Source organism: Mesoplodon densirostris, chromosome 4, assembly GCF_025265405.1.
Source record: "Mesoplodon densirostris isolate mMesDen1 chromosome 4, mMesDen1 primary haplotype, whole genome shotgun sequence".
Classification (NCBI taxonomy): Eukaryota; Metazoa; Chordata; class Mammalia; order Artiodactyla; family Ziphiidae; genus Mesoplodon; species Mesoplodon densirostris.
In genome coordinates, this window is record NC_082664.1 from 177,232,551 (window position 1) to 177,260,372 (window position 27,822).

The window sequence follows — 27,822 nt, forward strand, 5'->3', positions numbered from 1 at the left end:
TAGAGGGCAGGCTCAGTAGTTGTGGCTCACGGGCTCTAGAGCGCAGGCTCAGTAGTTGTGGTGCACGGGCTTAGTTGCTCCGCGCATGTGGGATCTTCCCAGACCAGGGCTCAAACCCGTGTCCCCTGCATTGGCAGGTGGATTCTTAACCACTGTGCCACCAGGGAAGTCCCGCTTTATCTATTTTAAATGACATTAAGCTGTAAGGGAAAAGAACATTCTAAAGCAAGTCCTTCTATATATACATATTCACAATGACACTCTTAACACTCTTAACTCTCCATTAGACATCCAGAAACAACTTCTGATTATTTCTACAGTGGGAGTTTGTAAGAGCACTGCATGGTTTTGTAAACTCATGAGCATGGATCAGGCCCAGATGCCTCAAAAACCTGGATAAAATGTGAGTTTTAACCTGAACGCTCACGGAGTGCGCTCTGTGTTACATAGATACGAATAACGACACAGAAAAGCTGACACCACAGGATCACGGCCTCTCCCCTAGACACCTGGTTATGTTGCTTTATGAAGGGTGCCAGAACCTGTGTCCACGAATAGAATAAAACATGCCATTTCTGAAAGCAAAGCCAGGTTCTTTAAAACGCTCCTGAAGGCACGAAAGCATCCTGAAAGGTCAGATAAAGAGAGAAGGGAGAAGTCCCTCATCCTCCGCCACCCCCCACCAGTGTCCCTCATCGGCATCTTGGCATCACTGCTGTTATCAAAAATCTGTGGGCATGGGCCTCCCTGGTGGCGCAAGTGGTTGAGAGTCCGCCTGCCGATGCAGGGGATACGGGTTCGTGCCCCGGTCTGGGAGGATCCCATATGCCGCGGAGCGGCTGGGCCCGTGAGCCATGGCCGCTGAGCCTGCGCGTCCGGAGCCTGCGCGTCCGGAGCCTGTGCTCCGCGACGGGGGAGGCCACAACAGTGAGAGGCCCGCATACCGCCAAAAAAAAATAAAAAAAAATAAAAAAATAAAAAAAAATCTGTGGGCAGGGCCTCCCTGGTGGCGCAAGTGGTTGAGAGTCCGCCTGCCGATGCAGGGGATGCGGGTTCGTGCCCCGGTCTGGAAGGATCCCATGTGCCGCGGAGCGGCTGGGCCCGTGAGCCATGGCCGCTGGGCCTGCGCGTCCGGAGCCTGTGCTCCGCGGCGGGGGAGGCCACAACAGTGGGAGGCCCGCATACCGCAAAAAAAAAAAAAAAAAAAAAATCTGTGGGCAACAGCGCAAAAGCCTAAACACCTTTGGCTGGCCATGCTCAGGGACCACGTGTTTGGGGCTTCAGGCCCTCGGAGGTAGATCTTACAAAGTTCATCTCACAAACAAGAGCACTAAAGCCCCCGGGGGCTCTGTGGCTTGTGGGGGTCACAAAGCCGGGGCCTGGTACTAACTCAGACACATCTGGTTTCAAAGCTCCAAACTGTATGGCACATTCGTTAACATGCCCCGTTCCCCAATCCCACCCCTTCTGCCCAGGGCTGGCACTGAACAGGGCCATAGATGCTCCACTATCATACACGTGGCACTGACAACAGACAGGAGAACAGAGAACGAGGCGAGAAAAATCCTCCAGACAACGCATACCTACCACCCACCAGGATGCGGACAGCTGGTCTACCTGCACTTTTTCTATCTTCTGCCTAGGCTCTGCAATTCCCCATTTAAGATTTCTCCGTGTAACAACTGCTAAGGATTTATAATTCAGCATCATGACCAGGAATAGCACTGAGGACAGCCCAGAATCACATTGTTTCATGGCTCTAAGGGTGGAGGGAGCTTTTCTTCACACCACAAAACTCTAAGACTGTGCGGTGGGTAGGGAAAATTACTGCCACCAAAGTACGCCTCCCTCCCACCTCTCCCCAGGCACACACAACACAGGCTATAGCTACTGCTTTACCACTGCTCTGACCAGCTGCTTGACCGTAAATGCGATCCGTGGTAGGATGGAACTGCTGAAGAGTCCACCTTGTGTTAAAGCAGCAGTCCTTCCTTTTTCTGCACTGCTCTCCATCTTCCTTCCTACAGTGCACCTGAGTCTGGAAAACATTCTTAAATAAGTCTTCCCACAATTTCCCCACAGCCCCCTCTTATCTTTTCATTTGTAACAGAACCTGGGGTGGGCACGCCATGTCGCCACCACAGCTGGCTTCCCAGGGCCACCAGCTTGCGGGTTTACCTTCAGTGAGAACACGGGAACAAGACCACGATTTCCCAGTCCCTCCTCAATTCTGCACTAGTAAGTGTCCCAACCACTCAGCCAAATGCTAGACACAACCGAACAGTCCTCCAAATCTGTTCCGCCAAGCCCCTACACCTTGCTCTTAAACTGATCAGCCCTGGGCAAATGACGCTCAGTCCCCTCCACGCCTCTCGCCCTACGCTTCACGCCTCTCCCCCTACCCTTCACCTTAGAGTCAGAAACCCAATCCCGCAGCCTCAGGTGGGATTTACATCATTCTTTCTGAGATGCCTTAATTCACAAAGTGCTACCTTCCCTTCACGGTCATCAAACAATGTCTGTGTAATTCATGCAATTCTTTAAATATCTTCCTCGCCCGCCCTGCCATGTGGACAGGGACCCATGGGACTTGTCAACTGCGGTATGCCCGATGCAAGGGCAGTGCGGGCACATGGGAAGCACTAAGGAAATGTTTGTTCAATGAAGGAAGGAATAGAAAACAAAGCTTCCCCCGTCAGCCTCAAAAACAGCCACTCGATGATTTACCAGGACTAAGTGGCAGCTGGCCAATGATTTTCTTTCTTTTACCGATGGGGTCTAGAAATCAGCAGCATCAGATGCAGTGAAAAGCATCAACTCCTTTTCAGCGGAGTTCCCTAGGTACTCAGCGTAAGGAAAAGTTTAAAGTTCAGACGGATGGGGCCCAGCAGCTCTTGCACAAGAAGGAAAAGGGGAGAAACTGGTCTGCTTCACAAAGGAAAAGCAAAACAAGGCCAAGCTTAAACAAGGAAATTACACAAAAAAACGCAGTGAAGTCTCATCATCAGGTCATCCCAGCACTAAGTGGCCCGGGGCTGCGCACACAGACTCGTTAGCTGCACAGAGCTTTCCCTATATGACATGAGCCCAAAGTGAGATGCAAAAACGGGTCAGTGCTCACAGCTACTTTCACCAGACTTAAAGAAGGCTGACAAGTCAATATCTCAAGATATCCGGGGACTTCTAAAAATGCCTAAAATCTAGACCTCACCCAACCAAACCTCCTGGCCCCTTTTCTCCAAACATTTGCACAGAGAATTCTGGAGGGAAGGAGCTGATGGGGCATTAAGAATATGAAGCTATATTACTAACCTACTATGTCCCCTCTTTTTGGAGAAAAGTTTTCCATGCCTTAACCACTCCCCCCCCAAAAAATCTTTAAAAGTCTTTTCCACCTTTACATGTAGCATGAAATAGCTAGTGGGAGGCAGCCGCGTAGCACAGGGAGATCAGCTCGGGGCTGTGTCCACCTAGAGGGATGGGATAGGGAGGGTGGGAGGGAGACGCAAGAGGGAGGGGATATGGGGATATATGTATGCATATAGCTGATTCACTTTGTGATACAGCAGAAACTAACACATCATTGTAAAGCAATTATACTCCAATAAAGATGTTTTTTAAAAAAAGTAATAAGAAGGAAGCGAGAGAGGGAGGGAGGGTGGACAGCATCCATCCTACCACTTACAGTTCAGGAGCCGGATCTCTCAGAGCACTTCTCTCAAGCACAAACCAAGGCTGCTTCTAAACATCCCAGGAATGGAACCTCCAGGCAACAGGGACAGGTGTCTAGCCATCACAAAGAGCCATACGAGTCTGTAACCCTGGACCACTCCCAAACGTTTCTCTCCACCCTGTGAGGCAGCTAAACTTTTAAGAGCAAAGCAGCTCAACTCTGACCTCACGTCCAGCTTGGCTGGGCTGCTCAGACTGTTCAAGGTCATAGGAGGGTTGAAGAATGAGACTGAGAGATTCTGATGGCCCCTATTTTAGTTTCTTTTGACTTCTGGTTGGAGAAAGGTGCCATTATTACAGCAGATTACGTACTTTACACACTCACTCACAGGTCACTGCCGTTGCCCTCCATATCCACAGGGTATTGGTTCCAGGACCCCTGAGGATACCTAAATCCGCAGATGCTCAAGTCCCCGATATAAAATGGTGCAGTACAATGAATACAGTCGGCCCTCTGTGTCCGCGGGTTTGGCACCTGCGGATTCGATTCTTGGTTGTTTGAATGTGGGGGTGTGAAACTTGGGGATACCGAGGGCTGATTAAATATAACCCGTCCAAGCACACTCACAGATGAAGGAGCCCCACGTTAGAAACAGGAACAAAGATTGCACCTGACAGTAATAACCACAACTTCCTTCTTGTAAGTTCTTCTGATTTCAAAAAGTATTGCATCATCCTAATGATCAATCTAGTACTTCTAACAGTTGTCTCCAAAACCTCTTTTTAACTTTGCATATTGGAGAAATTAAATGTCGGAACATTTTACAAGTGGAAAATAAAAGTATGTAATGACAAAAGCATTCAGTGGCTAAATCTGGGGTGGAACAATGTGTTTTTTGTTTTTGTTTTGTCACAGAACACAGGCACGCCGCGCAAGGTCTTTTAGAAGCAAGGAGGTCACCAGCTACAAAACCATGGCTATTCCTTGTTCTACAAAGGGTTCCTTTCCATCACATATTTCTCATGGATCTCAGAACACAATTTTATTTTTTTGAATATGTTAAAAGCCAAAAGGTTTACTTTTATTTTTTAAAAAAAGCCAATCTGAAACTACTCCTGAAATCCAAAGAATATAGTACATTAAACACTTCTATCCGTCCGTTCTTCCCTATTAAGTGGAACTTGCATTGTTTTTTCTTTCTTCCCTCCCCCTTCTGTATAGGTGGTTATCTGCAAGGCTCTAAGGAAATACACTTCAAACGACTTGTTGGCAAAACACTGCTGTAGACTACGGTTATTAGAGATTGTGTTTTAGACTGATGGGAGTGGTAAAGATTAATAATCAGTAACTCCCTGATTTATTCATTCACACACATGCATTTCCACACCATAGCTGCCAAGCCATAAATGAAGCAAAGATGCCTTTATCCTCAGGGTATGTTTGGGTGGTTTGGTACATGAGTGATTTTTTTCCCCCTATATTTCTTTTCAATTTTTTAATAAATATATATAACTTTATACTTAAAAGTTTTAAACTGGAAAAGACTAGCACTAAGAAACCTTCTCTAGACAGGCCCTCCAGATACTATTTCAACTTAAAGCAACTTGGACAGCTAAAATCTCCAAAGTGATGGAGAAGGCACATGGCCGGAGGAGAAACTAAGTACCTGTTAGTAAGAAATCCTCAAGTTAAAAATATAAAGTCTAACAGGCCGCATTCCGGTTTTCTGTATTTATCTTGAATATCAAACTCATTTTCATTAAATAATTTTGCTCTACTGTCATTAAGTCAAGTCTTTCCAAGGAAGGAAGGGTATGGTATCTTGCTGCAGAGAAAAAGCTATGGCATTTATCCTCTGCGGGATTCCGCTTCGCATTTCAGAGGGACTGTTACCATCCCGTACACAGCACGTCAAAACTTGGCCAGACGCATCCACGCCATCCCCGAGGGACCTGAAGATGCCTGAGGAGAAGTTATGAGAACCAAAATTTTAGGACTCCTTGGGGGCAGACGCCACCCAACATACTGGGTTCACTGGAGTAGAGGGAGCGGAGAAGAGGCAAAAATGGAAAAGTTACTTGCAGACTGTTTGGAAACGGTGCCCCGGTCACCTTTAAACCAGTGGCTCAAAGCCCCCGCGGCCCCTCCTCTGTTTGCCCAGGCGGAGGAGGCTCCACGGCGGCCGGGGTTGCGGGGGGCGAGCCGGGCGCCCAGGGCTCGGCATCTGGCCGCGCGCGGCGCACCCGGTGGGCAGCGCATCCCCGCTCCAGGCAGGGGTCTCTCCATTTTCAGGGCCGAGGAAGCAACAATAAGCCGAGCGGAGCGGCCGCCCAGGCTCGCCTCCCTCGCGGCGCCCACCCCCCCATCCCCTGCACTCCCGAGCCTCGGGTACCTCCGCGCGCGACCCCTGCCACGCCCCGACCCCGCACCCCGGGCTCGTCCCCGGCACGGCGCGGGGTGGCCCGGGGTCCCCGCACGCCCACCGCCCGGCGCGCCGTCCTCCAGCGCACGCAGGGACCCCCGCCCAGCGCCGGCCACGGGGAGGGGAAGCCCGGCGGTCCTTCTCGCCCGGGGGACCCTCGCGCCGGGGGTCGGAGCCGGGCGGCCGGCCGGCCGGCCGCGCCGTGGCCCCGGCAGGCACCCCGCCTCCCCCGTGCTCCCAGTCTTTGTGTGCAAAGTAAGTGCGGTAGGCGAACCCACCTCGGCGCGCTCACAAAGGCGCGCGGCTGCCTCCCCGGCGCTCGCTCCGGGCGGCCGCGGCGGCGCCCAGTGGCCCGGCGGCTCAGGGCGGCCCGGAGGCGGCGCGGGCGGCGGCTCCGAATGCGGCTCCGACGGCGGCGGCGGCGGCAGCGGCCCGGCCAGTCCAGCGCAGAGAGGCTGTTTCACACCCCGCGGCCCCGCGCGTCCGAATTAAGCGGCGAGGCGGGGCGGAGCTAGGCTGCTGAGGCCACGCCCCGGACACGCCCCGTCGCGCTGGCTGCAGCTCGGCGCTCCGGACTGCGGCCCGCGGGGACTGCGGCCCGCGGGGACTGCGCCGGGAAAAAGTCTGCCAATTTGATTCCTGGAGGTTTTCGTTCTGTGGTTTTAGTTTGGTTGGCTTCGGAATCTCTCAAAGCAGAGGGAATATTGGAAGAAAAAAACTGCGTGTCACCGGATGAGAGAGAGAGAAATGGGAAATTAAAGGTGACAGGCGCCCGTTTGCGAGGCCCACAATCAAACATCTCTCTCTGTCTTTCTCTCTGTCTCTCTGTCTCTCTGTCTCTCTCTCTCTCACACACACACACACACACGACCGCAAGTACTCGGGACTGTTTGGTTGGTGGGTGTCTGGCCTCCATCGCCACTCCACTCCTGTGACATTCAGAGAGACTGTTCCCATTGAAATTCTGCCAACACGTCACCGAAGAAAACTCAGAGGGACACGGAATCAGATGTACTGTCCAGCCAGAGCCTGAAACCCAGTGACCTGGGAATTTGCTCAGACTCCTCCCCCTCGCCCTCGCTCTTCAAAGGGTAATTGGAGATTTAAACTTATGCGAAGGGGCTTCCCTGGTGGCGCAGTGGTTGAGAGTCCACCTGCCAATGCAGGGGACACGGGCTCGTGCCCTGGTCCGGGAAGATCCCACATGCCGCGGAGCGCCTGGGCCCGTGAGCCATGGCCGCTGAGCCTGCGCGTCCGGAGCCTGCTCCGCAACGAGAGAGGCCACAACAGTGAGAGGCCTGCGTACCACAAAAAAAAAAAAAAACTTATGCGAAGGAGAAAACAGTTTGTTTTACCTCTTTTTTCCTCTCGGATTTTCGTTTTTCTCAGCTCCCTTACAGCAAATCGCTTCTCTGCCCAACCCTGAGATTCTTAGATTACAATCTACGTGAATCACAGCAGCTAAAAAAATGGGAGATATGTTTCAGAGTAACAAACAATAAAGACAGCAGGTAATGGATTTTAGAGCAAAAGCTTTTTAATTTTCTTGGCAACAGATGAATAAGGGCTTATTTACTGGGAAGCTTTTCTGACTGAAACACCTTGGGTCATGATCACACAGAAAAGTCATATCAATTGTGGATTTTGGTAAACCAATTACTTACTCCAAAGATGCTGGAAAGTCACAGCACTTCAAGAGCCTGGTCATCCCTAGGCCTTGAAGCCCACTGAGGGGCGGGGTCACCTGCCAGAGGATTTAGAGAGATGGGCTCCTTCCCAGCCCAAGAAATTGACCTGTGTGAACTTTATCCACGGTGTTTCCCACAAGTCTTACTTCCCTCCCATTTTTGGGTTATGTTGGTTCTGTTCTTGACAATGGATCCACCAGTCACTAAACCAGAACCTGGGATCCAGCCTAGATTTTCCCCTCACTCCCCACAGGGGAGACAATTCCAAGTCCTGCACATTCTGTGTGACGGCTTGATAGCCCTCGCGGTCCCCATCCCACTGGCTCTGCCCCAGCTGGCCTTTGGGGGTCTGTCAACACACTGTGGCGGTAGCCCCCCAGCTGTCCCCAGACCCCAATCTCACATATGCTTTTCCTCCAAACTGCTTCCCCAGTGAACATTCCACTTGCACATCTGCTCTCAAAACCCTTTAAGGGATGCCCAATCCCTACTACATACATGATCAAGTTCAAGCCCCTTCGTACAGTACCCCATAGAGCAGCATACTTCTTTTTTTTTTTTTTTTTTTTTTTGCGGTACACGGGCCTCTCACTGTTGTGGACTCCCGTTGCGGAGCACAGGCTCCGGATGTGCAGGCTCAGCGGTCATGGCTCACGGGCCCAGCTGCTCCGCGGCATGTGGGATCTTCCCGGACCGGGGAACGAACCCGCGTCCCCTTCATCGGCAGGCGGACTCTCAACCACTGCACCACCAGGGAAGCCCGCAGCATACTTCTGGATATCACCTTGACGACTTCCCTGGGCTCTTGCTACATCCCCCAAACAAACACCCATGGTGCCACCAGCCAGAGTGTTGTATTTGCTAAACGGCCCTGTTTTGTGACTATGAGGACTGGATGAAAGAATTTGTCACCTGTTAGGCTTTTCTATGCCTCCCCTCTGCCCAGCACACCTTCATACACCCCCAACCCCCAAGAGCTTCTCTCCTCTCTGAGATGCAAGTTGCTCTGAGAAGACTTCCTGACCTGCTCAAACTGAATGGACCTTTTCTGCCCTTCTCATACCTGGCACGGCCTTATAACTAGTGCACTGTATCATAAATATGTGCTCTCCTTGAGCAGAGTTTATACTTGATAGCTACACATATCTTTACATCCTCCTGCCTAACCCAGTATCTGGCAAATAAGAAATGTTAGGGACTGAACTGTGTCTTCCCCAAATTCATATGTTGAAACCCTAACCTCCGATGTGACAGTATTTGGAGATGGGGCCTTTGGGGAGGTAATTAAGGTTAAATGATGTCATGAGGTTGGGGGCCTAATCCAGTAGGACGGGTGACCTTATAAGAAAGGAAGAGATACCAGAGATCTGTCTCTCTGTGCACACAAGGAGGCCATGTGAGGACACAGCTAGAAGGTAGTCATCTGCAAGCCAGGAAGAGGCCTCCCCAGAAACCAACACTGCTGACACCTTGATCTTGGACTTCCAGCCTCCAAAACTGTGAGAAGGGCTTCCCTGGTGGCGCAGGGGTTGAGAGTCCACCTGCCGATGCAGGGGACACGGGTTCGTGCCCCGTTCCGGGAAGATCCCACATGCCGCGGAGCAGCTGGGCCCGTGAGCCATGGCCGCTGAGCCTGCGCCTCCAGAGCCTGGGCTCCGCAGCGGGAGAGGCCACGGCAGTGAGAGGCCCGCATACCACACACAAAAAAAACAACTGTGAGAAAATAAATGACTGTTGTTTAAGCCACTGTTATGGCAGCTCAGCAGACTAATACAAGAAGCATGCATTAGATTCTAGACTCTAACACTGGAAAAGCACGGACCCACCAGTGAGCCTATAATGTACCCCACCTCAAAGCAGCCTGGACAAACTACTGTGATGCCAGGGCAGTGGACAGAGTGTCTAGACGTGATAAGTGACCACATAGCCTTTTCCCTGCCCTGGTGAGAAACAGAAACAGCTTATTCCATAGACTGAGGTATTAATGCCCAAGGATCTCAGCCTTGGCCTTACCTTTGTATCAGGAACCATTATTTCTTTTAAACCAAAAACAAAAAAGTACATCAAATATTTACTTTGAACTTCTTGAGTCAAAGCTTTATTAAAAGACAGGATGCCAATACCCATTCATTAAGTCTACTGTCTGGGGCTTTGTATTTCACATTCCTGAGAATCTTAGGGGGATTTTAATCCAGGTAGGATCAAGTATCCAATTTGGCTTGGGGCCCCTGGAGTCACTGTGGGTGGACTCCGGAAATAAGAACTTAAAGATTATGGACCAGAGTGATATTTATACTTGTATCCACAGCCTCTATCAACAGTGCCTGGACCACAGTAGAGGCATGATAGATGTTTGTCCAACAAATAAGCCTGGATTTTCAGGGCACAGCTAGACTTCCCAGGAGTATGTCAGGTGACACCTAACTCTCAGCCTGAATCTGATGTCCTGTAGGTTCCACATTCTGGATGTGGACAGAATCCCAGGAAGGTCAGGTGAGCCGGTGGCACCTCCTTGGGTTTCTACTCTTGGGCTGACACACTTCACCAGGTATATAGAGGCCCTTTGCTCACTTTCTCCACATACAAAACAAAGAAAATGCTCCCCTGAGTGGCTTTTGAGTCCTTTAACCAATCACTGGTGATAGATTCTCTAATCGTACTTTACTGCAAAGCATACCTAATAATTTTCCACCTTATAACACTCACCCGCAAGACCACCCATACACTCAACTTTAACCTCATCCTCTTGCTTTGACATAGGGGGCCTTTTAAATTCATTCCTAAGGAAAACTGAGGAAAGCAGAGATGAACATGTGGGGACATAAAGTGGAACAAAGCAAATCAATTTGGAATGAGATATGTTGTCCTTTATCTCCCACTTGGTCATTTTCCTTACACACAATCTTGAAATAGTTGCTTTATGCCCGAACCATCATCCTGCAGAACTCCAAACAGATGAGAAAGGCTTAACAGTGCCCTAAAGGAGGGAAATTTATTTTTATATGTATACTGTTCTGTATCTTAAATTTTGCACTGTGTCCGTGACCATTTGAATAGATAATAATCCATTCAAAAAGAAATAAAATCTTAATTTTCAACTCATATTTGAAAAGTCATGTTCTTTAATATCTGTATCAGCTATCTATTAATGTATAACACATCACATCAAAACGCAGTGGCTTAACATAAGAATGAATGATTTGCTCACAGTGCTGTGGGTTGGCAATTTGAATGAGGCTCAGCTGGGATACCTTGTTTCTGCTCTGGTTTCTGTTCTGTTTGGCTCTACCATGTGTTTGGCTGTCACTGGGAGGTTGGCTAGGGACCAGCTTGTCCTGGGTGGCCTCAAAGTCCAGATGTTGACTGGAGCTGTCTACTTGGGTCCCTCAGGTGCAGGCTCAGGGTGACTTCCTCCTGGGGCAGCTGGTCCAAGAGAGTCAAAGAGGAAGCCATCAGGCCTCCTGGGGTCTAACCTCAAGGTCATCCTGCTACATTCTGTCGTTCAAAAATATCACATATCTAGCCCAAATCCAAGGTTTGGGGGCTCCACCCCTTGATGGTAAAGCAATGGTCCTATTTCAAAGGGACCTGAGTACAAGGATGCTATGTACGATTGGAGGAGTTGTTGTAGCCATCTTTGCAAATAATCTTCCCCTGCATCAGAGTTAAGGAACTCCAGCATGGAGGGTAGCTGTGACAGGTGATAGCAGTCATCTCAAGGGAAATCCTGATTATAAACAAGCCAAAACCCTTTGCAATTAAACATAAAACCCACAACAGATTCAATAAATTGCTACTGGTCTCACGTCCTGAACTAAGAGATCAAAGTACATATGTGATTTCTGCTTTTTTGCTTCTGGTTTCAAATAAGAATGAGAGGCGGGGGGAAAAGGGCAAAGGCTTTAGGACACTAAAGAAGCTAAGGTTGACCAGGTTCTAAATCAGTGTATTAGTTATCTGTTGCTGCATAACTAATTACCACAGAATTAGCCCACATATATTAGCTCACCATGGCTTTAGTTGGACACGGCCTGGATGGATTCTCTACACAAGGTCCCACAAAGCAGTAATCAAGATCTTGGCAGGACTCATGGCTCACTTCATCTGGAGCTCAAGGTCCTGTTGGCAGAATTCAGTTCCTTGTGGTTGTAGGACTGAGGTTCCCATTTTCCTTTGGCTGAACTGGGAGGCACTCTCAGCTCTTAAAAGCTGCCCAGATACCTCACTATGAGGCCCTTTCCATCATCTAGTGAGCAAGCACCCATCAAATCCTTTGGTGCTTCTAATCTCTGCCCCCCTTCATCTCCACCCACATCCATCTCTGCCTCTAGACTCAGATTTAGAGTGCTCATGTGATTAGGTCAGGCCCATCCAGATCATCTCACAATTTTAAGGTCAACTGATTTGAGACCTTCCTTTGATTTGCAAAATCCATTCCCAGCAGTACCTAGATTGGTGTATAACTGAGTAACTGGGAGAGGTGTGTGTATACCAGGGGACAGAATTCTGCCCATACAATCCAGAATATAAATAGATGGACTGATAGGCAGATGCACTGATGTTCTTTAGTATAAAACTTACAGATGTGAGGGCGGGCAGAAGATGGAGGCCTTGGGGAGGTATCACATACAAGCTCATCAGCTACTTAGGTAAACCAGAAGAAGCCAGGCCTAAGAAGGAATTCCAGTGAGGTTAATAACCTAGCTCCCACACAGCTCAAGGCGTAGTAAGTCTTCATTAAGCTGTGATGACCTGATTACTGAAAAACTAGGAAAAGAAAAACAAAGTTAAGAATACGGCGCACTAATTTTATCACTTAAACAGCATAATAATATGCATATAACAGTGTTTCCTTTATTTTGTTTAACTGCTTTGCACCATTGTTGCATCACACTAATGCAATATTCTATAATCATGAAACTTTGCTTTTCAATGAAGAGACTTACAGAACTCATTTGTGGAAGTGTTTTGTGAAAAGATGCATGGCTTGCCAAGCAAATACAGCGTATATGTACCTTTTAAAATTAGTAGTACTTAGAAAGGATCAAAATGACAGACCCAAATCAAAAAACATGTGCTATAAGCAAGATCATGAGCTGTTATTTTAAAAGAGCCTCTTTGCATGAGCATTTGTGAGCACAGGAATGGAATCACTTCATTAAATATGCTAATAGCACCGCTGAGAAAAATGAACCCTCTCCCCTTTAATAGTTAGTTATCTGCTACAAAGCATTTGGCAAACTCCACAACAGAGCCGTGCTTCATAGTGTAACTGAACACTATGCCATTTCTAGACAGTTTAAATTTCAGGAGAGTTGTCATTTCAAAACCTTTAATATATGTGTTGCCTCAAATGTTTGATTTCCTTTTTTACAAAACACTTGCTCTTTGTTATTTATAATTTTAAAATCAAAGGGACTCTATAATATAATGGTGATTAATATCTGCAACTAAATATCACCTAAGAGTCAAAAGAAACAGCTGTTAGTCACATAAACAACAAGGGCATGGTGCAAGGATCTGAGTTTTACGTCTTTTTCTTTACATAAATCCAAAACCAGAAAAAGAGGATTTCCTGACTGTCTTCCTGTACATTAAAACTAAAATCTCTAAAAGCAAAGGGAGGGGAAAAAACACTCAGACGCTCATCCTGTCAAAAATATTAGATGTCTTAGTAGTAAATATTAATGAGTAAACAATCTCTGTACGTAAGCATAATAAAGATAATTCCTATATGCTTCCTGATTCAAATAACTAACACAGAAAACAAGTGGCCAATTCACTGAGAACACTCTACATTTTTCTTCAACTTTTTTTTCTTCTTGCTCTACATTCCAGATACATTTCTATTAGCAGGAAGTATCCCTTAAAGTACTTGAATTGGTAGTAACTAGTTGAATGCCATTTATATATACTTACCTGCCTTTTAAGCAATGCAATAAAGTAGGTCCATGGAATTATAGAAAAAAGACTAGGCTAGGGCAGAAGGGATCTAAATCATGGCTCTGCTACCAACTAGCTTTGTGACTTTGGACAAGATATTTAACTCACTGCAGGCTCTTTCCTCTGGACTTAGTGGTTAATGATTTTATTGCAACATAAATCTAGATAAATCCATGTTCCATGTAAAAATTACAGCACTATTACACACACACATATATATACATGTATATAGAGAGAGGTGTGTGTATACATATATGCTATATCTAAAAATTACAGCATTAATGGTTTTTCTGCTGCTATCCCATCTTGGCTGCAAAGGGAGGACTGCTCAGTCCACTCTGGGCTTGCACCTAAAGTCCAAAATGCAGTTAATGTTAAATCTTGCCAGAGAAAGCTTGCTTATTAACTCTGCCTAGAGAATTGCCATACGTTTGAAGTGCTAATGATTCCTGGGCTTTAAAAAATGCTCTTCGAGCAATAACATTCTTTTGTGTGTTCCACCAAATGCTACCTAATATTAACTGTAGCTGGATAATGTTAAATTAATAAGGAGTTAAACTTGATAAAGAAAGAGAGAAAGAATGACTGATAAAAGGGCAGAGTGCTTCTGGGGTAGCTGAAGGCTTGTTTCTGGAGATGTGTTGTAATCCTCCCCAGGCACTTCTCAGTCACCGAAACAACCTGCCTCATTCTTATTCCAGCTTGACCTGATGACTGCCCCTCTGCAAGGCAACAGCTGAGACACATTGCAAGAAACTGCACTTTGACATGCACCTGCTTTTCCCAGATCGTTCCTCTCAACAACTGCTTAAGCCATCTGCTCTCATCTACATGAGTGCATAAACAACTACTTAAAAGGATAAATGAGAGAAGTACAAAGGTAGAATGAAACTCTTTCTTTAAAAGACCAATAAAATGGACAAAACTTTGTCCAAAATGATGAGAGACAGAAAGAGAGACAAAGTAAAAATAATATTAGGAATGAAAATGGAGGCATAACTATTGATACTCAAAGATACTCAAAAGAGAATACAGAAACACTAGGAACAACTTGATCTGAAAATTTAAGTGAAATGGAAAAATTCCCAGAAACATTCAACTTGCTACAACCAACTCAGAATGCAATAGGAAACTGGGAGAGCCCCACATGCTACTGATGAATTGGATCAGCAATTAAAATTTTCTCACAGAATAGGAGGAACCCAGTATTATGGAAATTGATTTTCAGAATGACTAATGATATTCATGGCTTAGAGATATGCTTAATCTTTCTGAGAGACAGTTTATCAACGTGACCAATTAAAAGCAGAACTTCCCTTTTTATTCTCAACTTCCCTACTCACCACACCCCCTTATCAAGAGGACCACCCCTGACACTATCAGTCCTACCACTTTAGGTAATCTTCATTTCCTCTCGGGCCCTACATCCACTTGGGTCACAAAACCAATCCATTGCTTTCACTATATTCCTCTCATATCCGCATGTTCCTCTCCATCTCTAGCAAATTCTGCCTGGACCACAGATACTTAATCCTCATTGAATGGACATCTATGGGCTACCCTCCTCCCATATGCCCACACAGCAAACACTATCGCCCAAGCCATAGCACCAGCAGGCCCCATCCAATATAACAAGTTATGTAAGTCTTCCTCCCTCAGACCCAGACCTCTGGTTTTTCCTTGAATAAAATTCAAAGTTACAGGCTTCCCTGGTGGCGCAGTGGTTGAGAGTCCGCCTGCCGATGCAGGGGACACAGGTTCGTGCCCCGGTCCGGGAAGATCCCACATGCCGCGGAGCGGCTGGGCCCTTGAGCCATGGCCGCTGAGCCTGCGCGTTCGGAGCCTGTGCTCCGCAACAGGAGAGGCCACAACAGTGAGAGGCCCGCGTACCGCAAAAAAAAAGAAAAAGAAAATTCAAGTTTACTTCTTTCTTTAGGAAATTGTTTTCTTAAAAATAGAACTACCGTATGATCCAGCAATCCCTCTTCTGGGTGTACACACAAAGGAAATGAAATCAGTACTTTGAAGAGATACAATATCTGCACCCCCATGTTCACTGCAGAATTATTCACAGTTGCCAAGATTGTGTATCAGGAAAACAGCCTAAATGTCTGTCCATGAGTAAAAAAATTGTGATGTGTATATACAATGGAATATTACTCAGCCTTAAAAAGAAAAAGAGGGACTTCCCTGGCAGTCCAGTGGTTAAGACTCTGCGCTCCCACTGCTGGGGGCACGGGTTCCATCTCTGGTCGGGGAACTAAGATCCCACATGCTGCATATCGCAGCCAAAACAAAACAAAACAAAACAAAACCTGTCATTTGCAACAATGTGGATGAACCTGGAGGACATTATGAAAATATGAAATAAGTCAGACACAGAAAGAACAGAACTGCATGACCGCACTTATATGTGGAATCTAAAAGAGTCAAATACACAGAAGCAGAGAACAGAATGGCCATTACTAGGGGCAGGAAGGCAGGGGAAATGGAGAAATGTTGGTCAAAGAGTACTAAGTTGCAGTTATGTAGGAAGAATAAGCCTAGAGGTATAATATACAGAATGGTGACTATAGTTAATAATATTGTATTGTGTACTGGAAATTTCCTAAGAGAATAGATTTCAAGTGCTCTCATATCACACACACACACACACACACACACACACACACACAGACAAAATGGTAACTATGTGAGATTATGTTAATTAGCTTGACTGTAGTGATCATTTCACTATGTATGTGTGTATCAAATCAGCATGTTACATACTGTAAATATATACAATTTTTATTTTTCAAATGGCTTTCTTTTCCCTCAAACAGTTGTCATAGGGAGCCAACGTTAATGAATTCAGCTGAGCTGAAAATTAAGAAAATATATAGAGGCAGGGGAAGTTTACTTTTATAGAATAATGCATTTTCTCATGAATTATAGTTACTGAGCAGAGTTATTACTTTAAAAGAAGACCTGTACACATCTTCAGAAATAGTATTTAGCTTCTTAAGGTTTTAGAAAGACCTGGGTCTTAAATATTATTGGTTATGAACAGCTCTCAAAACATATGTCTAGATAACTTTTTCCTAATTAGCTATGTTCTTTGTATGATTAGGATGAAAATAGGTAAGCCAACTCCTGAACAACTCTGAATATTTCTTCTTTCATGAAATTTTTCTGATCTATTGTACTACTTTGGATAATAAATTTAATTCAATTCCTGACTTTTCTTATCTTCTCAAAATAGAACTGAATTCCCAAATGAAACTTTTTTTTTGTAATCTACAAAGTGACATGTGGATTTAGAATTAATATGTTCTTTTATTGTCATTTATTTTTGAGCAAGTTGTAACTCCCAACAATGGGAAAAAATCAAATTTTTTCACATTATGGAAGTTATAAAATAATATAATAAAACAATGCCTGGAGAAGAGTTCCATGCCCTGTGTAAGACAAAGAAGGCTTGCTTTGCCTACCAGAGGACCGAATATTACAGTGATCAGGTCCCCAGACCAAATGATAGGAGTTTGTGTCCTATATCCCCCACTTAGCAGCTGAGTAACCTTGGCCAAACTATTCACCTTCTCTAAGGCTCAGTTTTTCCCATCAGTAAAATGGGGATTTATTCACTTAACAATATTTCTCAAGTACGTTCTTTGTTCCAGGCTCTGTTCTATTCTAGTTCCTGAGAATAACAGTGAACACAACAGAGAAAAATCCCTGCCTTTATCCGATGCATACTCTAGACCAAGGAGTCAAACAGGAAAGGAAGGAAGGAAAGAGAAGAGAAGAACAATAGAAAGGCATATAGTATGTTTGATAGCATTCGTTACGGCTATGCTATAGAAAAAAAATTAAGCTGGATAGATAACTAATAAGGACCTACAGTGTAGCACAGGGAACTCTACTCATTACTCTGTAATGACCTATATGGGAAAAGAATCTAAAAAGGAGTGGCTATATGTATATGTATAACAGATTCACTTGGCTATACACCTGAAACTAACAGAACATTGTAAATCCACTCTACCCCAATAAAAAATTTTTTTTAATAAAATAAAATAAATTAAGCTGGGAAGGGGATAGAAAGCGGTGGTGCGAATGTGCAGTTTTAAATAGGGTGGCAAGAGAAGGTTTCTCCGAGAAAGTGACATTTGAGCAAACACCTGAAGCCTGTGAAGGTGTTCCTTGTGCAGGCAAAGTTTTGTAGGTAGCTGGAAGAGCAGTGCAGAGGGCATGAGGCTGACACACACGGTAAATTCAAGGAACAGCAGGAAGGTGGCAAAGCCAAAGGGCAGGGTCCCTGAGAGATGATGAATAATGAGGTCAGAGCACGGAAGGCCCTGTCAGCTGGCTTTCACTCCGAATGCGCTGGGAAGCCACGGCAGGGTTTTGAGCAGAGGAGAGACCTGTTTGACGTATGTTTTCAAGGGATCACCCAGTTGCCGGGGTGAAGATAGACTCAGGGGACCAAAGGTGGAAGCAGAAAGAACACTTGGAAGGCTGTGCATTCATCTGGGAGAGAGAATGTGGTGGTTGGAATCAGAGCGATGAGAAACGGTCACAGGATGGTATTGTGAAGGTAGAACCATCTGGATTTGCTGATGGATTATGAGACGGTGAATGGGAGGGAGGAAAAAAAGAGTCAAGGATGACTCCAAAGTTTGGGGCCCGAGGACTTGGAAGGATGGCGTTTCCTTTTGCTGAGAAGGGGGAGCCTATGAGAGGAACCGCCCTAGGTGAGAATATCAGAAGTTCAGCTTTGGGTACATTGAGTCTGAGATGTCCTCAGTGATCCAAGTGAAAAGATCAAGTAAGTAGAGTTGACCCTGGAACCACATGGGTTTGGACTGCACAGGCCCACTTATGCCGGGATTTTTTCCCTAAATGCACACTACATAGTCTTGGTTGGCTGAATCCGCCCATGAGGAGCTGCGGACATGGAGGGCCGACTGCCAATTATACTCGGATTTTCGACTCCAAGAAGGGTCTGTGCCCCTAAAACCCGCGTTGTGCAAGGGTCAGCTGTACTTGGATATGGGTTTAGAATTAAGAGGAGAGGTCCAGGCTGTGGCTATACATTTAGGAGTCATCTGTGGGTGTATGACACTGAAAGCCAGAAGACTGCATATATCACCAAGAAAATGACTTAGGTCTGCACCCTGGACCACCTGACATTTAAAGATCAGGGAGGTAATTGGAAAGTAGTAAAAGAGACTGAGAATGCACAGCCAGTGAAAGGGAATGAAAACCAAGAGATTAGCGTTCTGGAGGCCAGGTAAGACCAGTGTTTCAAGAAGGCTAGAGTGGTCAGCTATCTCAAACACTGCTGGAAGCCCAGCAAGATGGGGGTTGAGAACTGACCATTGGATTTACACACTCCATGTCACTGGTGGAGCAGCAGGGGTGGAGACCTGGATGGGACAGCTCAAGAAAGAATGGGGGACAATATTCACTGCAGCACTATTTACAGTAGCCAAGCCATGGAAGCAACCTAAGTGTCCCTCGACAGAGGAATAGATAAAGAAGATGTGGCACATATATGCAATGCAATATGACTCAGCCCTAAAAAAGAAGGAAATTTTGCCATTTGCAGCAACATGGATGGACCTAGAGATTCTCATACTAAGTGAAGTAAGCCAGACAGAGAAAAACAAATATTGTATGACATCACTTATATGTGAAATCTAAAAAATAATACAAATGAATCTATTTACCAAACAGAAACAGACTCACAGACATAAAAAACAAACTTATGGTTACCAAAGGGGAAAGGGGATGATAAATTAGGAGCTTGGGATTAACAGATACACACTACTAGATATAAAATAGGTAAGCAACAAGGATTTACTGTATAACACAGGGAATATACTCAATATGTTGAAATTACCTAGAATGGAAAATAATATAAAATCATATATATATATATATATATATATATATATATATATATGTATATATATATATATGAATCACTTTGTTCTATACCTGAAACTAACACAATATTTTAAATCAACTAAATTTCAATTTAAAAAAAAAAGAAAGAAAGAATGGGAGGGGAGGAACTGGAGGAAGCTGGTATAGGCAGCTTTTTCTAGGGAGGTAGGTGGAGGCAAATATAGAGATTCTATTTATTGTTTGTTTTGTTTTTAAATTGGAAGGAATTGATGTCATGTTGAGGCCTGGGTGTAATTCTTCTTACTTTCTTTGTAAGCTGATGGGAATGATCCCGTATGGAGAGAATTAATGATTATCCTTATTGGTCTTTTGAATATTAAACCCTGACCTCACTAAAGGGGAGATTCTGCTCAGGCAGTTTCCCTCCCGTTGGCATGAACACACTTGCCCCCCACCTCTGAACCCTGTTCATGCTGTTCCCTGGGGCAGGAATGCTATTCCTCCCCCTTTTAACAGATCCAAATTCTACCCGTGCATTAAGTTTCAGCTCAAGCCCTACTTTCCCCACAAGGCAGTCTCTAACTTTTGTAATCTGGATTCGTTGTTTCTTTTATTTTCCTTATAACACCCAGTATTTTTCAAACACTCATTAAGTGTCCTTGTGTGCAAATGAATGAGCTAGATTTGGGACAACAACACATTAACTAAAAAGCACAGGGACTTCCCTGGTGGTGCAGTGGTTAAGATCCGCCTGCCAACACAGGGTACACGGGTTCGAGCCCTGGTCCAGGAAGATCCCACATGCTGCCGAGCAACTAAGCCCTGTGTGCCATAACTACTGAGCCTGTGCTCTAGAGCCCACAAGCCACAACTACTGAGCCCACGTGCCACAACTACTGAAGCCCGCGCGCCTAGAGCCTGTGCTCCACAACAAGAGAAGCCATTGCAATGAGAAGCCCGCGCACCGCAACAAAGAGTAGCCCCCGCTTGCCACAGCTAGAGAAAGCCCACATGCAGCAATGAAGACCCAATGCAGCCAAAAATAAATAAATAAATAAGCAAGTTATCTACACTCTAGAAGGCAACAAACTTGCTATCTGTCACATATTATGATTTTTTTGTACCTATCTTTTTTTCCCCCTAATTACCTTGAAAATCTTGAAGGCAGACAGGAATCGATATTTTCATCCTGTTGGTGTTTTTGGCACAGTGAGAGAGCCATGAGAGAAACTAGATAGATATTGGTTGAATTATATTAAAAATCAGTATGATGGAATTATTTAAAGGATCATTATATTACTTCCCAATTATAGAAATAATCACCAAAAACTCAGCTTATCAGTTTATTCCTTCAAACATTTTTATAGCAATTATTTTAAATCCTTCCAAAAGATGTTAGATAATTCCCTGCTGTGTCATAGAAAGGTTCTTAGAGACGTTATTTAAAAAAATGATTCTGATCTCCTTGTGGCAGGCAGAGTTGAGTCTTTATTGGGAATTTTGATAAAGGCACATTGCCCATTTAAAGGAATGGCTGTTTTTAAGACTCAGTTTTCTATATAGGAAAAGAACCTGATTAGCGGTTCTCCGGAGCAACTGGAAACTTGTGCTTTCAAAATTGATGGAAGCAAATGCAAAGACAAGGGACATTGTTTCACTGAGATTTCCACAATTCTCAATGCTCTCCCAATGACACAGAGTCAGCCCAGGGGACTACTAATGAGGTAGAAACATGAATATGCATGAGCTTGAATCATGACCAGAGGCTGATAAAGGGTATTGTCCTTCGCCTGGGTCCGCCTGGTATAAAAAAGTGGAGGCACTTGGGGAATATACAGTTGGCAAGTTTGTGGCAGATTTTCTCCTAGGCTTCTGAGAACACAAGACTTGATTGAATAAGAACAGCAATCCTGTAGCAGATGCAAACTGGTATATATAGAATGGATAAACAGCAAGGTCCTCCGGGATAGCACAGGGAACTATATTCAATCTTCTGTGATAAACCATAAAGGAAAAGAATATCAAAAAGACTGTGTATATATGCATACCTGAGTCACTTTGCTGTACGGCAGTAATTAACACGGCATTGTCATTCAACTATACTTCAATAAAAAATAGATTTAAAAAAGATACACTTGAATCCCTTATAATAGTCAGTTAAAGAGAGAGTAGCAAAAGCACAAAAATAAAGTAAGAATCAGAAGGGCAGGGGAGCAGATAAGAGGAGAAGGAAGGGGAGAGGGAATGGTAAGAGGGAGAGGGGCCGGGAAGGACTTACGGGGGATAGGAGTTGGGTGGGAGAGGAGAAGAGGAAATAAAGAGTCTGGAAAGAACAGGAAATTAGCAGGGAGAAAGACACAGGATATTTTAAGATTTTTTTTTTTCTGAAGGTCGTGCCTTGGTTTTCACCGTGAATTCAAGACTCAGGAAACAAACCTTCCTGTTGAGGCAGGTGTGAGATTCTCACTAGGCACCTTATAAGTGATTGTTGTCTGTTAAGAGGATCTACAAAGAGAAGGGGGAGGGGGTGCATCTGAAGACTGTGGCCTTTTCCCTGGGGAAGACAGATGTCTCTTAAACTTGAAATGGCCAAGTGAGAGATAGCCCTGGTCTTGCTCAAGAAGGAGTCAAGCCATGCAGGAGACACAGTCTAAAAAACAAAACTGGCATGCATCGAATACGATTTAACATAAACTTGTACATTCTGTCATTGAAACTTCATACAAGTATCCTTGAAAGTTTGCTTTACACCACTTTGCTTTTATGAAAGACTTACATTAGTACCTGTTTTCGCTAACCAAAAGAAATCCTCCGAAGCAGATTTTTGCTTTTATGAAAGAAAAGGCAAAAAGCCAAAATAGTGTTCAGCGTCTGTTTTGCAACAGGTTGTTATAAAGGCAGTGAGCATCCAGGCCAGGAGAGGGGCCCCACCATCTCCTTCCCTGGGAACTGCATTCAGCATCTCAGCATCAAGTCTCTATAGCTTTGAACTGTGTCTGTAAGCATCTCTGCTTTAACTCAATTTATTTTGTGCAACCACTAGCAAGATGGATAAGATATAATTCCTTCTTCACTTTACACCATTTCAGCTTACAAAAGGTTTCATAGGCTCTACTTTCGGATAGTGGGGAAATGGCAGACCTCGTTTCATTGGACTTCATGTGCTTTTCTTCCTTTCTCTCTTTTTTTTACAAATTGAAAGTTTGTGTCAACCCTGCATTGAGCAAGTCTATTGGTGCCATTCTTCCAACAGCATTTGCTGACTTTGTGTTTCTGTGTCACATTTTGGAATTTGCACAGTATGTTCAACTTTCTTATTACGATTATATTTGTTAATGATGGTCTGTGATCAGTGACCTTTGATGACTTGCTGAAGGCTCAGATGATGGTTAGCATTTTTTAGCAATAACGTATTTTTTTAATTAAGGAATGCACATTGTTTTTTTAGACATAATGCTATTGCACACTTAATAGACTATAGGAGAGCATAAACAGAACTTTTACATGCACTGGGAAACCAAAAAATTCGTGTGACTCACCTTATTGCGACATTCACTTTATTGCTGTGGTCTGAAAGAGAACCTGCAATATTTCTGAGGTGTATCTGTATCATAATTTCACAATTGGTGACTTCTTTAAATTGAGGAAACATAGAAGTAACTATCTATGTTTGAGTTCAGACAACAATTGAACGATAAGTTCAGACCCAAGATCAATGAATAGCAAGAGTAGTTGTCCTGGTAGGAAAGGCAGAGCACAGCCCATCTCAGGAAGGGCTGTTGGGAGACTAGAAATAACAGGTAGTGAACATTCAGGTAGAAGTCAAAGAAATAGCCCCAGGCTCACACAAGGGCCAGGCTGGAGCCTCGTTACTGCTCAACATTTAGATTTTCTAAATCTCAGGTTGTCTTGAGGATTGTTCCCTATAATTATCAGAGGGCCATTCTCCAAAAGTACAAACCTTGACTCTTGGAGATTTCCTTTCCTGATTCCCAGCCAGGGCAAGCTATACTGACCTTCACTAATTCCAGTTAATCCTAATATGTCTAACAATCTTTGTTGGAAACTTTAATTCCTCAAATCTGAATAGTTCATATGCAGACTGCCTACAGTGAGAGCTCACAGAATCTTGGGTCTTATTTTTGTAAGTACTTTTGGTTTTCAAACTGCAGTAGGTAAGAATTTTTGTGAAAGTTTTCTTGAGGTATAATTTACACACGGTAAAATTTACTCTTTTTAATGTACAGCTCTATGAATTTTGACAAATATATATGGTTGTATAATCACCACAATTACGATAGAGAATATTTTCATCACCTGAAAAGGTTGTTTCAGGCCCATTTGTGATCAATACTCTCCTCCCACCTTTAGTCCCTGCAGTTACTCCTCTGATTTTTGCCTCATAGTTTTTGCTTTTTCTGGAATGTTGGGTGAATGGTATTATACAGTTTGCAGTCTTTCCTGTATGGCTTCTTTCATTTAACATGAAGTTTTGAGATTCATCCATGTTCTTGGATGTAAGAGTAGTTTGGTTCGTTTATTGCCAAGTGGTATTCCACTGTATGGATGTACCACAACTTATCCATTTCTAGTTGAAAGTTTCCGTCATTTCCATTGTTGGGTGACTATGAATAAAACTGCTGTAAATATTTTGTACAGGTCTTTATGAGGATATATGTTTTCATTTCTCTTAAGTAAATGCCTAGGAGTAGGATCATTGGGTCGTACAGTGTCATGAGTCGAATTGTGTCCCCCAAAAAAGATATGTTGAAGTCCTAACCCCCAGTACCCCAGAACATGATCTTATTTGGAAATAAATCATTGCAGATGTAATTAATTAAGATGAGGTCCTACTGGAGTAGGGAGGGCCCTTAATCTAATTGGTATCCTTATGAGGGGACAACTTGATTTCACACTTCTAGCCACCAGAAGTGTGAGATGATAGATATCTGTTGTTTTAAGCCACATCGTTTGTGATACTTTATACAACAATCCTAGAAAATAATACACATGGGAAGGGTATATTTTGCCAGATAGGAGCTGCCAGACCATTTTCCACACTGCCTGTGTTTACATTCCCAACAGTGATGCATGAGAGGTACGGTTGTTCTACCACCTGTCAGCACTTGGTGTTGTCCTGTTTTTTATTTTACCCCTTCTAATAAGTATGTAGTGATATCTCTTTGTGGTTTTAATTTTCATTTCCCTAATGGTTTATGATGTTGAGCATCTTTTCACGTGCTTACTTGCCAACCATATATCTTCTCTAGTGAAATATCTGTTTAGGTCTTTTATCCAGCTGTTATTGGTTGTGTGTTTTCTTTTTTTTTTTTTTTTTTTTTTTGCTGTACGCGGGCCTCTCACTGCTGTGGCCTCTCCCGTTGCGGAGCACAGGCTCCGGACACACAGGCTCCGCGGCCATGGCTCGCGGTCCCAGCCGCTCCGCGGCATGTGGGATCTTCCGGGATCGGGGCACGAACCCGTGTCCCCTGCATCGGCAGGCGGACTCTCAACCACTACGCCACCAGGGAAGCCCTGTGTGTTTTCTTAGTGACTGAGTCTTAAGCGTTCTTTTACCTGTTATCAGGTGTATGTTTTGCGGGTGTTTTATCCCTCCCTGTGACTTCTCTTTTTATTTTCTTAACAGTGTCTTTTGAAGAAGAAAAAACTAAATTTAATGATGTCTTACTTATCCATTTCTTCTTTTATGGTGTGTGTTTTTGTGTCATAGCTAAAAAAACCTTTGCCCAAAGCCAAGGTCAAAAATATTTTCTCTTATGTTTTCTTCTAGAAGTTTTATAGATTTTTGCTTTTACATTTTGGTCTATGATCTATTTCAGTTAATATTTCTATTAATTTTTGCATAGGATGCTAGGTAAGGGTGAGTTCCACGTTTTTTTTTTATATGGATGTACAATTGCTCCAGTCCCATTTGTTAAAAAGACCATTTTTTATATATCGAATTACCTTGGTAGCTTTGTTGGAAAACAACTGACTATATAAATGTGAGTATATTTTTGGACTTTCCATTCTGTTGCATGTATCTCTAGATCTCTCCTTTTGTCACTACCACGCAGCATTATTTGTCTTGCTTTAAAATAAGTATTAAAATCAAGCAGTGTGAGTCATCCAACTTTGGTTTTCTTCAAAGTTACTTTGGTTATGCTAGGTCCTTTGTTTTTCCATATACACCTTAGAATCAACATGTCAATTTTTTTTCAAAAATCTTCCTGGAATTTTAATTGAGATGATATTAAATCTGTAGCTCTATTTGGGGAGAACTGACATATTAACATTTAGTCTTCTAATCTATAAACATGGTATATCTTTCCATTTAGTTAGGGCTTTTTAGATTTCTCCCATTACTGTTTCGTACTTGTCAGCATACAGACCTTGCACATATTTTGTTAAAGTTATCCCTACATATTTCATTGTTTTGATGCTATTCTAAATGATACGTTTTAAAAATGTCAACTTCTGGGCTTCCCTGGTGGTGCAGTGGTTGAGAGTCCACCTGCTGATTCAGGGGACACGGGTTCGTGCCCCGGTCTGGGAAGATCCCACATGCCGCGGAGAGGCTGGGCCCGTGAGCCATGGCCGCTGAGCCTGTGCATCCGGAGCCTGTGCTCCACGGTGGGAGAGGACACAACAGTGAGAGGCCCGTGCACCACAAAAAAAAAAAAAAAAAAAAAAAAAAAAAGTCAACTTCTAATTATTTATTGCTACTATATAGAAATACAATTGATTTGCACATATTGACCTTGTACCCTATGAACTTGATAAACTCTCATACTACTTCTAGGAGTTTTTTGGCGGGTTTTTTGAGATTCCTTTGGGATTCTTAATGCAGATAATCATTCATTTGCAATAAAAAGTTTTATTTTTTAGAGTCTCTGTTTTTCATATTTGATAATCCTTTCAGGGGACTCCAGGGGAAGTGGCATGCCTGCAGCAAATGAGAAGAATGATATTCATTTCCATATTTATAGGTTTGCAAAGCACCCATTAAACTGCTGCTTATACTGAATGAATTCATTAAAAAATTTTCTCTTAATCTGTGCCTGTGTTATTTGTGTTCCGTGATTGACTCCTACTGCAGACTCTTTGGTTCTAAGCCCTTAAGTGTTCAAACTATGCAATTTACTTTGGATGAAATATTTCCTCTTGCAGGCCATTTTTTAAAATTTATACGAAATGGAACATTTTGTGGCTAGACATAAACCAAATGCCACAGGGCAAGGGAATATTAAAGCAAGACATTTGATTAAAGAGTTAAGACCAAGGAATTAAAGAATGTAAAGGATGGGGGAAGAAAAGATAATTCTTAGCTTAGGCAGCAAGTCTATTAAAGGAAACAGGATACATGGCCTTGAGAACTCCCCTAGACTCCCAAAGTAGATGCATATGTTGATTTGAGGTTAGGGATGAGAGGAAGGAGAATAAACAAGATTTGTAATGGAAGGATTCAGATTCTTTGAGGCTGTCCCAGTTGATGTGGGGCACCAGCCAAGTTCCACAGCTTCCTTGTTAGCTGCTGGAAACAGAATACAGCACGTGCAAGGCAAAAAGGAAAGGGGGCAAAAACTCTGCAAGGCGAAAAGACATATAAAAATATCTTGCGGTTAAGAGAAGATATGTCCAGACAACACACACTAACAATAAAATCTATTCACGTTACTCTGTGACTCCCAGGTACTTGGTCTTTAAGCTCTTTACAGAACACATCTAAATCCAGAGAAACGACTCCCTTATACCAACAAAGTTTTTCCACAATCTTTCCATAAAGTGATATACCTGGTTTTTATTTTTTTAATCTTGGTTATTCCATCAACACCTTTAATGAAGTCTGTTTTTCAACCTTCAATTCATAAGCATTCGTGCATCTACACTGGGGCCAGGCAGTGTTTCAATACCTAAGAATTTGGAAATTAAAAATGAGTTCATTGCTCTCAGCAAGCTCACAGCCCAGTGAAGGAGACAGACAACTAAGCAAATAGTTACGATGTAATAAAATGCTGTGATGGACGAACAGCTGGGAGCCAGGATATGGGAGGCTTCACCCAGGCTGGAGAGGAAAGCCAGAGAAAGCTTCCTGGAGAAGACTGCACCCAAGTTGTCTGATAAAGCACTTGTACCCTGGACATCCTTTCAGCAGCTCTAAGTTCAGGTAGATGGGCAGTTAATCAGAGCAGGCAGTTACATAA

At 44.0% G+C, this 27,822-nt stretch overlaps 1 protein-coding gene across 2 annotated transcripts in view; it reads right to left on the reverse strand.

Moving 5' to 3' along the window:
• Positions 1–27,822, reverse strand: part of FAM107B (family with sequence similarity 107 member B) — a 218,155-nt gene that overhangs the window by 74,717 nt on the left and 115,616 nt on the right. The window contains exon 1 of one of the 2 annotated variants that reach the window (XM_060097758.1): positions 6,374–6,410. The exons of the other annotated variant lie outside the window; for it this stretch is intronic. The gene's annotated coding sequence lies outside the window, so the exon portion shown is untranslated. Of the gene's footprint in view, positions 1–6,373; positions 6,411–27,822 lie in introns of those variants that run through there. 2 annotated transcript variants of the gene reach the window in all.